The 10,622-nt window shown below is 48.6% G+C and overlaps 1 non-coding gene across 1 annotated transcript; it reads right to left on the bottom strand.

Annotated features, from left to right (window-relative positions):
• Positions 1-4,107: 4,107 nt before the first annotated feature.
• Positions 4,108-4,179, bottom strand: trnae-cuc (transfer RNA glutamic acid (anticodon CUC)). The gene has a single exon. It is a non-coding gene; the product is annotated as a tRNA-Glu (tRNA).
• Positions 4,180-10,622: the final 6,443 nt, after the last annotated feature.

The following is a 10,622-nucleotide window of genomic DNA, read 5'->3' as shown; positions in this document are numbered from 1 at the left end:
AACCTCTTGCTCCTCTGTTACCTCTGAACACAATAAGCCAATGTGTTCAGGGGAGGTGATGGCCGACTTTATTGTCACCAGACTATTCACCCAGGTAATGTTCCGGGGACTTGGATTCACAACCTGCCACGGCAGATGGTGGAATCTGAATTCAATATAAATCTGGAATTAAGAGTCTAATGATGAAATCGTTGTGGTTTGTTGTAAAAACTTATCTGGTTTCCTGCTGTCCGAACCTGGTCTGATCTACATGTGATTCAGATCCACTGCCAGCTGGTTGAATCTTCACTGCCCTTTCAATCAAAACCTCCACTATAACCTCCCTACTTTTATTCTCCATTTAAAGGCCAATCTCCCTTTTGCCTTCCTTATTAGTCACTCTGCTCCTAGCAGCTGGATCGTGGAACAGTTTAAAGTTGGTCCTATATCTCTGATTATATCGGTACACAAGGCAGTGAAGAAAGGTTTCAGCACATTGGCCTTCATCATTTCAGGAATTGAGTATAGATGTTGGCAAGTTATGTTGTAGTTATACAGGATGTTGATGAGGCCGCACCTGGAATATTGTGATCAGTTTTGGTCCCCTTGGTGTTCTGACTTCTGACTTCTTCACCTCTGGGTTTGTGTTGAACTTGATGGGATACTTTGTCCAACTCAGCATGTTTAAACAGGGATTCATTTGAAACTTTTCAGGAGGTGAGCTCAACAAGATTGAACTATTCAAAGTTACTTGGACTCTATTTGAAACTTACATCAGGACCAGTAGTCTGAGGCACATACAGCATGGAAACAGACCCTTTGGTCCAACTTGTCCATGCTGACCTGATATCATAAACTAATCTAGTCCCATTTGACAACACCTGACCCATATCCTGTGGCAGCTCATTTCATATAAGTACCACCCTCTGCATGAAGAAGTTGTCCCTTTAATATATTTCGCCTCTCACCCTAAACCTATGCCCTCGAGTTCTGGACTCCCCCATCCCAGGGAAAAGACCTTGTCTATTAACCTGTCTATGCCCCTCATGATTTTGTAACCTCTATTAGGTCACTCCTTTGCCTCTGATGGTCCAGTGAAAACAGCTCCAGCCTATTCAGCCTCTCCCTGTAGCTCAAACCCTCCAACCCCCAGCAACATTCCCGTAAATCGTTTCTCACAGAGAAGTCATCGTTTCAGTCCTGAAGAAGGGTTAATACCCAAAACGCTGACTACTCCACATCCTGGTGCTGCCTGGCTTGCTGTATTCTCCCAGGCTCCTCCTTGCCTACTTCGGGTTGCAACATGTCGTGGCTCAGTGTTTACCACTGCAGCCTCACAGCGCCAGGGGCCCAGGTTTGATTCCAGCCTTGGGTGGCTGTCTGTGAGGAGTTTTCATATTCTCCCAGTGTCTGCGTGGGCTTTCACTGGGTGGTCCTGTTTTCTTCCATAGTCCAAAGATGTTCAGGTCATGTGGATTGTTCATGCTTAATTGCCCATAGAGTTAGGTTCATTAGTCAGAGGAAAATGGGTCTGGATGGGATACACTTCGGAGGGTCGGTGTGGACTTGTTGGGACAAATGGCCTGTTTCCACACTGTAGCTAATCTCATCTGCACTACTTTTGTCACTAACGAATGGCTGAGTAGACTCGATGGGCCGAATGGCCTAACTTCTGCTCCGATGGTCTTGCGGTCTTAGGTTTCTCTGGATCATTTCATTTGGCAATGTGCAGTCCCTGGCTCAATGAGCAGCAGCTTCCAATGAAAACAAAGCTCATATGATGGTTGAACTCCTCCAGAGTGGAAACAGGTCCTTCAGCCCAACACATCTGCACTGATTCTCCGAAGGGTAACCTACTCAGATCCATTTTCCTACCCTCCATAAATTGCACCCAGACCCCCAAGTGTAGAAGTATTCCTGGGTTCCTGGTGCCATGAGGCAGCAGTGCTAACCGTGAGCCACCATGAGGTTGTTGTTGTGGGGGGTGGGGGAGGCAATTGCAGTCCAGCAGAAAACAAAAACAGCCCACCTACTCTCCCACTGCACCCACTGTCAGAACTGGCAGAAGGTTCAGTCCTGGGGGATGACTAAAGGCAGCGTCACTGGTGGGATCTGATTGCTGGGAGCGCTGGTGCCCCCGCTGGTGCTTCTGCAAGTTGCAGGAAAACATGAACCTCTTCCCACACTCGGGCCAGCTGAAGGGCCTCTCCCCAGTGTTTGGATAAACTGGTGCTTCAGCAGGGCGGAGGAATTGCTGAAGGACTTCCCGCATTCAGGGCAGCAGAATGGCCTCCACCCTCCGCCCCCCATCCCCCCCCTGTGGACCAGCTGGCGCTTCAGCAGTGTGGAGGAGCGGGTAAAGCACTTCCCACACTCGGGCTGGAGAATGGCATCTCCCCGGTGTGGACGGACTGGTGCATCCGCAGGGCTGAGGAATTGATGAAGGACTTCCTGCACTTAGGCAACTGAACGACCTCTCCCCCATGTGAACCCACCAATGGGCCAGCAGGTCGGAAGAAAGAGCAAAGCCCTTCCTGCACTCGGGGCAGAAGAACGGCTTCTCCTCAATATGGACCCAATGGTGTCTCAGCAGGTGGGAAGAACTGCTGAAGGCCATCTCGCACTTGGGGCTGGAGAACAGCCTTCCCCGGTGTGGACCAACTGGTGCGTCAGCAGGGCAGGGGAATCACTGAAGGCCTTTCCACACTCAGGGCAGCAGAAGGGTCTCTTCATCTCTGTGCACCCATTGGTGCTTCAGAACACTTTCAAATTTCACAATATCCTTCTGATAGGAGGGAGACTAGAATTGTACACAATATTCCAAAAGTGGTCTAACCAATGTCTTGTACAGCCACAACATAACCTCCCAACTCTAATACTCAGTCAGAGGATTGCGAAAGCATTCAAAACCCACAAAAACAAACAGGAAAGAATGGAGGGTCAAATCGAATTTTTGAGAGTCACCTTGAAAGTATCAATGAGAAATCGGCGGAGGAGGTTTATTGGGGACCCGTTCTCCTTAAATATACTATATACGCATTTCTCTTGTGCTCTTCGTAGTTTCTCTGTGCTGCAGTGTGTAGTGAATCGTTGAAATAATGTCCTGAGGCAGCTTCGTTTGTGGGTGTTGGGATGATTGCTTCTGTGGTTAAGTATTTGGTTTGGGCCTGTTGTTTTTCTGTAGATGCCAGTTTGAAGTTCCCCATTGACTGTTCGCACTATTGTGACATCAAGGAATGGCACTCTGTTGTTGTTCTCCTCCCCTTCAAACCAGGAGCCACCCTTAGACCACAGTCTCACTATTTGGAACACCAATATACAGACCAGTCAAACGCCTCCACTGAAGGCTAAAACACCTAGTCGAAGATTCACTCCATTCCAATTACTCCATCCAAGAATTCCTGAACAGCAAAGACACTAAGATAGAAGAGGATGTAATAATGTTGTCCTTTGACAGAACAGCCCTATTCACATCCATTAACATCAACGTGGCCAAAGAAAACTGAAGACAATACTCGAAGAACCAAAGACACAAACACCAAACAGCATCAACTTCATCAGCTAAGATAGCATTGTCAAGCTCGTGGAACTGTGCCTTACCATCCTTTTCATAACAAGCCTTACCATCCAATAACAAGCCCTAAAACAAATCAACGAAATACCCATGAAACCACCAGCAACAGGATTCCAAGCAAAAGCATTAATGCAGAGACTCGAACAAACAGCCCTTCCAACGATCCAAACCAAACTTTGGGTCCGCTACAGCGATGACACTTTTGTCATCAAAAACTGAACCAAATTCGAAGAAACCGACAACACTATCAACAATCTCCTTACTGGCATAAAATTCACAAAAGAGGAGAACAAAAACAAAGTGCCATTTCTAGATGTCACAGTAGAGCGAACAGTCAATGGTAAATTCAAAACAGCGTCTACCGGAAAACAATGCATGCGAACCAAGAACTTAACTACAGAAGCAATCACCACTACACAGGCAAACAAATCTGAAGCAGGACACTATTTCAACGAGCCACGACACACTGCTGCACCCAGGAACTACGAAGATTAATGAAAAACTGCACAGAGTATTTAAGATGATTGGGTAGCCGATAAACCCGCGAAAACGGTTTCCTTGACCGGGAATCGAACCCGGGCCGCGGCGGTGAGAGTGCCGAGTCCTAACCACTAGACCACCAGGGAGTTGCAAACACAGCATGGTAGCTCTACTAAAAATTTCTTCCCTGCCCGGAAATCGAATCCGGGCCGTGGTCGGTCGAAGGCTTTCACCTGTGTATCCAACAATGTCATTTCTTATATCCATTGCTCCTGATGCGGTCTCCTCTACATTGGGGAGACTGGAGACTCCTCTCAGAGTCAAGTCACAGCGCTTGAGGGATCATCTCCAGGACACCGGCACCAATCAACCCCATCGCCCTATGGCCCAACATTTCAAGCCCCCTCCCACCCTGCCGAGGACATGCAGGTCCTGGGCCTCCTCCATCGCCGCTCCCTCCCCACTCGATGCCTGGAGGATGAACGTCTCATCTTCCGCTTGGGGTAAATTCAACCCCAGGCCATCAATGTGGACTTCAATGGTTTCCTCATTTCCCCTCCCCCACCTTACCTCAGTTCCAAACTTCCAGCCCAGCGCTGTTCTCATGACCTCGCCTACCTGCCAATCTCCCTCCCCACCTATCCGCTCCACCCTCCTCTCTGATCTGTCACCTCCATCCCCACCCCCATTCACCTATTGTACTTTTTGCTACCTTCGGCCCAGCACACCCCACCCCCAATTTATCGCTCCGCCCTGGAGGGGTCCTGCCTCTATTCTTGATGAAGGGCTTTTGCCCGAAACGTCGATTTTCCTGCTCCTCGGAAGCTGTCTAACCTGCCGTGCTTTTCCAGCACCATTCTGATCTAAACTCTGGTTTCCAGCATCTGCAGTCCTCACTTTTTCCGACCCAATAAGCCCAGTGTGCCAATTTCACATCAACAAACTGACACAAGCAGACACAACGTCTGCAGAAACCCGAGCCACATTACTTTACATTCAAGACATCTGGGAAATGATGTCCAGACAACTCAACCCTCTCAGCTTCATGGTAGCCCACAAACCTACCAACACACTTAAAAAGCGGCAAATGAACCTGAAATACCCGATACAAAAAAACAGAAAACGAATGTAATTTACCAAATACCATACAAGGAAATATATACATGAACTCTGCCGCACAGTTCTCTGTGGCAAGAAATGCTGGGATGAGATAAGGAAGATAATTTCAGCCAAAACGAATCGACACTGTTTGGACAGCCATTTAAAATCATCGCTGTCTGCCCAGGATGGAAGATCCGAAGGGATGAACTTATTTCTTATATCCTGAAGATTTACAAAGCTGAGACTGGGTTTTGGTGTTTGTTCCCTTTCCACTCCCAGGAGCCGCAGTGGTTGCGGCGGTCAGTTGGGGAAAGTGAAATGTGCCCATGAGCAGCGTGTGGGGCTATTTCAGCTTCCCCTCCTCTGACAGCGCTGTGACCTGACTGTGATGTTCTCAGGGACATTTACTGACGCGAGACAGTGAAAAGATTCTCACTCCTGCAGATGAGGAATTGTACCCATACGCCGGTTTCTTGACAATGAAAAAGATTAATTGGGTTGTGTGAAGAAGCTGTGAGCTGCAGTTGAAACAAGTAGGTGGAGTCAGATACGTCATCCATTGCCCCCATGGTCCTGAAGAAATGTTTGCTTTTGTCTGCTTGAGAGACTTTGGACACTGGTGTGGCAGGGAGAATACTGAGATACTGAGTGAGGGAGATTCAGTGCGCTGACTGTGAAAAGTGCTTCAAACCATTTACTCAGATTGGGGAATTAAAATCACACCCCTCCCGGTGGGAAAGACGATGTCGCCGGTCTGTTTGTAATTTCAAACCCAGAGCAACACAAGGAAAGCTCCACCCAATGGGGAAACCGTGGAAATGTGGGGACTGTGGGAACGGATTCCCTTCCCCATCAGTGCTGGAAACCCACAGACGCATTCACAACGGGGTGAGGCCGTTCACCTGCTCAGTGTGCAGGAAGGGGTTCAGTCAGAGAGAAGCCATTCACGTGCCCCATGTGCAGGGGAGAGTTCACTCAGTCAGCTGCACTGCTGACCCACCAGTGGGTCCACACTGGAGGGAGGCCATTCACCTGCTGTAAGTTCCAAAAGGGCTTCACCTGCTCCTCCCACGTGCGGAGGCACCATCGAGTTCACGTGCCAGCGCAAGGGGATTGAAGGAGCGATGGCGAAGTGTTACGATTAACCCAGCACTGGGGCGTCCCAGGTTCGAATCCCACTGCGGTAGAATGCAGAGTTGGAGTTCGGCCAGTAATCTGGACTTCATAATCTCAGGATGAAACCACTTTTAGGGGGAAAAAACACCATCTGATTCACTCATGTCCTTTTTAGTGAAGGAAACTGCCGTTGCGGGAAAGGGTTCACTCAGTCATCCCAGCTGCATGTTTTACCCGGCTGTACCAGGGATCCAGTTACAAACGGACAACTCAGCTGACCAACAAAGAAAGTGGGGTGGGGGAGTGGGTGCATTTTGAGCTGGAGGTGTTTTCTTTAAAAACTACTTTTTGTATGCCTTTTTCCTGGGGAAATCTGAAGCTGTAACAAAATAGGGTCGTAGTAAAGGTTACCTGAACTTACCGCCCGGCTTAGACTCTGTGAGGTCCAACAGATTTTTGATTTAAAGCTGCTCATTTCTTTCAGCCTCCAGCACTAATGTCATGTCTCAGAAGGACCAGTGAATGAGTAGCTAATATTGTTACAAATTGTATATTTTTTCAGGACTTCAGGTACATTGTTTCATTGGACTTGCAAAGTTTACTGGCAACAGTGGGAGGTGTGGGCTGTATTCACTGGAAACAAAGTTTTAAAATCTCACAAACACCAGGGTATATTCTAACAGGTTTATTTAAAAGCACTAGGTTTCGAAGTGCTGCTCCTTCTTCAGGTAGCTGTGGAGTAGGATCATAAGACACAGAATATATCGCAAAAACATTATAGTGTCATTCAACATAAGTGACGTATTGAAGAAAGCTAGATTGCTGTTAAATCTTTCATCTTTTAAAATGGGCTGCAGATTTCGGTTCATTAATATGTACATTCCAGAACTTCTTTTAAGTCACATTCTCCAGGAAACTTGATGTTTTATAAAAGGAGGTAACACCTCACATCAAATAACGCTTGAAAGCTGTGAGGTGAGAGTCTGTCTGTATCCCAATCTTGAGCCAGACTGGTTCTATTTCCAAATATATAAACCTGCAAATGCAAATTCACCCCAAATGTGTGAGTGCATGCATGAGAGAGAGAGTGTGAATGTGCGTGTGCAGGCTGGGTAAAGTGTGTGTGTGATGGAGTGTAATCATGTGCGAAGATGTATGCGCGGGTGTGAGTGGGGGCGTATTAGTGTGTGTCTGAGAGAGAGCATGTCTATCGGAAAGGCTCTGCACGAGCGTGTGAGTATGTAATAGTGTGTGTGAGAGTGAGAGAGTGAGAGAGAGAGAGCGTAACAGTGAAGAGGGGATACCTGTCATGTGACATGAACCCAAGGTCGCGATTGAGGCCATCCTCCTGGTTTCCGAACTTGGCTATCAGCCTTTGCTGGGCCACTAGAAATGATTAAGCAGTTACACAACACACATTGGAGAGGGCAGGGTGGGACTTGTTTTTCGATTTGCAGAAGGTGGGACGTTCTGGGTGCTGGAAACGAAGGAATACACATACTGGAGGACCTTCGGCACCGAGAGATGGAGCTGGAAGCCAGGCTGCAGACACGTTGGGGGATTCACTGTGGAAACAGGCCGTTTGGCCCACCAAGTTCACACTGACCCTCCGAAGAACATACCTCCACCCCCCGACCCACCCGATAACCCCACAGCTAATCCCTGAATTTAGAACTCCCAATCCACTCGAGCTGCACATCTTTGGAACATGGGTGAAAACCCGAGCACCCAGACGAAACCGACGCGGACAAGGGGTGGGGGAAGGGTAGGAAAGTGCAAAATCCACACAGTCACTGTGAGGGTGGGATTGAACCCAGGTCCCTGGCGCTGCGAGGAATCCCCTCTCCAGCTCTCGGCAATCGATTGGCTTCTCCCCAATCCTGGTGACACTGCAATCAGTTTGAGGAATTCAATTTGCTTCCACAGAGTTTCCACGGGGCAGGGGTCGTTATTATTCGGCAGATTCAACGATCCAATGAAGGGCTCGTCTAAAGCGAGAACACTGGTCCACATTTCGCTGAAAAATTAAAGTTCTCTCCGCAATTCGAACCCTTGAGTACTCCCACGCAGGCTGCGTGTATTCACGGGGATTCTCAATGCATGTTGATATTTGAAATCATTTCCTGCAGACAAACAATTCCCCTCCTGGATTCAAACACTGCTGATATTCTGGCTCTGACTAATTTTCTTGTCCATGCCTGAAAAGCAAATCCCCCTCTGCTAATAACTTGAGAAAACAGATCACTGCTGTCAGTGCAGGGCAGAAAATAGGATGAGAGAATTTTGGTTTGCACAGAACAGCGTTCTCATTCTTCTACCCGAAATCTCTGTCTCTCAATTCCTAAACCTTTCAATGTATTCCAACCCAAATTCATCCTTCCATCCTCCTGCCTTTGCCCAGCTCCCCTCTCCTGAAAATGCTGACCCTCTGTTCAGTTTCCCAGCCACATCTCGCCATCCTTAGTATATAGCCCACATCTTTGTTTAGTTTTTAAAACAGAAAAGCAGTGGTTTGCTGATGCCAGGATGTGAGGGTGACTGCACTCACACAGTGTTCCAGACTCGTCTCTCGTGTCATTCAGAAAAGTCTGCACTGCACATGTGCAGACAAGGGGATGCTGGGAGTGCATTCTCACCTCCCCATCCAATCATCCCCATAGCGTCCCATGTCCATTCCCTCACCGCCACCCATAGCATCCCCTGTCCATTCTCTCCCTCTACCCTAACCTAGCGGTCCCTTCTCTCTCTCTCCCACACATGCCACTCTCCCCACCCCGTCCATTCTATCTCTTCACCCTCTGCCCTCTGTCCAGTCCCTCATCCACCCTCTGTCCCCATCCATTCCCTTTATCGCTCCACCCTCTGCCTTCCCCAATCCAGTCCCTTCCCTTACACTCATTTTCTCTCACCTCCCACACGCTGCCCCCATCCATTCCTTCTCTCCCCCACCTTCTCCTGCCATTCATATTGCTCTCTTTCTCCACCCTCTACCCAGTCCATTCTCACCCCAACCTTTGCCCCGTCCATTCTCTCCCCACCCACTGCTCCCCGTACAATCTCTCCCCACCCATTGACCCCATCCATCTCTCCCCACCGACTGCCAAGCCCATTCTCTCCCCACCACAGGCCCCCGGCCATTCTATCCCCACCCACTGGCCCGTCCATTCTCTCCCCACCACAGGCCCCCGTCCTTTCTCTCCCCACCCACTGCCCCGTCCATTCTCTCTCCCCACACTCTGCAACCAATTTCTTTCACTTCACACTTTGTAACTCCGCATTCTCTCTCTCCTCCCCAATCCTCTTCACCAAATTCTCTCTCTCTGCTCCCACCCTGTGTACCCCCATGCATTCTCTACCCCCGATGCTCTGCTCTCCTACCCATTTTCTCTTTTTCTCTTCCCCCAGTTTCTGTGCCCCTGGTCAGATGTCTCTCTGAGTACCCCCCCCCCCCGTCCTTTCTCGTGCCTCGAGCCCTCTTTGATCGCTGTATCAAACTCTTCTAATGATAGAGAGAGAATGGATGGCGATGGCGACCTGGGGTGGGGGTGTGGAAGGGAAGCGTGAGAAATGGCTGACCTTTAACATTGAGAACAGCTAAAATGATGTATTCAGAAACATCAGTAATGTCTGAAAGCACATTCAAATGTTTAAAAAAAGCTGCAGACATCTTTCTGAAACTTGCATTGAAATCTGCGCAGTTAGGCCACAATTGAGGACAGCCGGCAAACTTGGAATGGCCTATTCCTAGTCTTGTGAAATTGGTTCAGAATACGTAGAAATACAGTCATAGAGTTGCAGAGAACAGAAACAAACCTTTCAGTTCACGCCGACAACATTTCCTAAATTAACCTCGTGATCCATTTGCCAGCATTTGGCCCATATCTCTCTCAGCCCTTCCTATTCATACCTCCATCCAGATGCCTTTTAAATGTTGTAATTCTACCAGCCTCGACCACTGCCTCTGGCAGCTTATTCCAAACACATGCCACGCTCTGCGTGAAAAAGTTCCCCCGTTCGGTCCCTTTTAACCCTTTTCCCTCTCAGCCTAAACCCCTCTAGTTTGGGACTTCCTCCACCCTGGGGAATAGATAGACAAACGTTGAGCTGCCAGACAAAATCATAGAGTCACAGAGATGTCCAGCATGGAAACAGACCCTTCGATCCAACCCGTCCATGCCGACCAGATATCCCACCCCAATCTAGTCCCACCTGCCAGCACCCAGCCCATATACCTCCAAACCCTTCCTATTCATATAGCCATCCAAAAACCTCTTAAATGTGGCAATTGTACCAGCCTCCACCGTTTCCTCTGGCAGCTCATTCCATACACGTACCACCATCTGCGTGATTCAGTTGCTCCTTCGGTTTCATT

This window comes from Chiloscyllium punctatum, chromosome 36, assembly GCF_047496795.1.
Source record: "Chiloscyllium punctatum isolate Juve2018m chromosome 36, sChiPun1.3, whole genome shotgun sequence".
Lineage (NCBI taxonomy): Eukaryota > Metazoa > Chordata > Chondrichthyes > Orectolobiformes > Hemiscylliidae > Chiloscyllium > Chiloscyllium punctatum.
The sequence above is the reverse complement of the archived record's forward strand: the minus strand, read 5'-3'. Positions and strand labels throughout refer to the sequence as shown.